General features: G+C 36.0%; 1 protein-coding gene across 1 annotated transcript in view; it reads left to right on the top strand.

The window, feature by feature from the left end:
• Window positions 1-631, top strand: part of CFAP47 (cilia and flagella associated protein 47) — a 757,346-nt gene that overhangs the window by 323,438 nt on the left and 433,277 nt on the right. The gene's annotated exons all lie outside the window — the stretch shown is intronic.

The raw sequence follows: 631 nt of genomic DNA on the forward strand, positions 1-631 counted from the left end.
CACGACGACAAGGAAGGATTAGAAAAAAGAAAAGAGGAAATTTGCTTCTCTTTTGTCAGATAGGATTATAATTTTTAATGCTGATCCGGACATTTCTTTTCACATTTGGGGCTGCTTGGAAGCTACTTCACATGAATCTTATCTTGCAAATAAATTAGAATGATCTTTCAGCACTTACCATATACATTTAATTGGTTCTTTTCAGATGCCTAACCACTGCTTGAACCAGTACAAGTCTTCCTCGCTTGTCTTAGAATGTTTCTACATGTCAAATGCTTGAACTTCTTTATGTGCAGATATTATAGTCTGGCAGATAACTCAACACCTGTCTTGATCCACATTCAGCTAAAGCCAAACTAGCATGAGCTTGATGTTTCAGAAATAACAAGGTTTCTGTTGGAGCTTGTGTTTATTTATTTTACATATATTTATGCTTTATTACTCCTTTAATTTGGGTTCTAGCTCAGAAGCCAAGGTCAGTTTTGGAAAACAGTCTGGCCAGCCTTGTTCAATTAATATTTTCCAGATTCCTCTCTTTCTGAAGTTAATACTATTTGTTAACAACCTAAACACTGGAGAAAGCAATAGCTTGCGCTGTGAACTCTACTTCCATCCAAAAGTATCTTTCCCT

Source organism: Alligator sinensis, unplaced genomic scaffold (genome assembly GCF_000455745.1).
Source record: "Alligator sinensis unplaced genomic scaffold, ASM45574v1 scaffold243_1, whole genome shotgun sequence".
Taxonomy (NCBI): domain Eukaryota; kingdom Metazoa; phylum Chordata; order Crocodylia; family Alligatoridae; genus Alligator; species Alligator sinensis.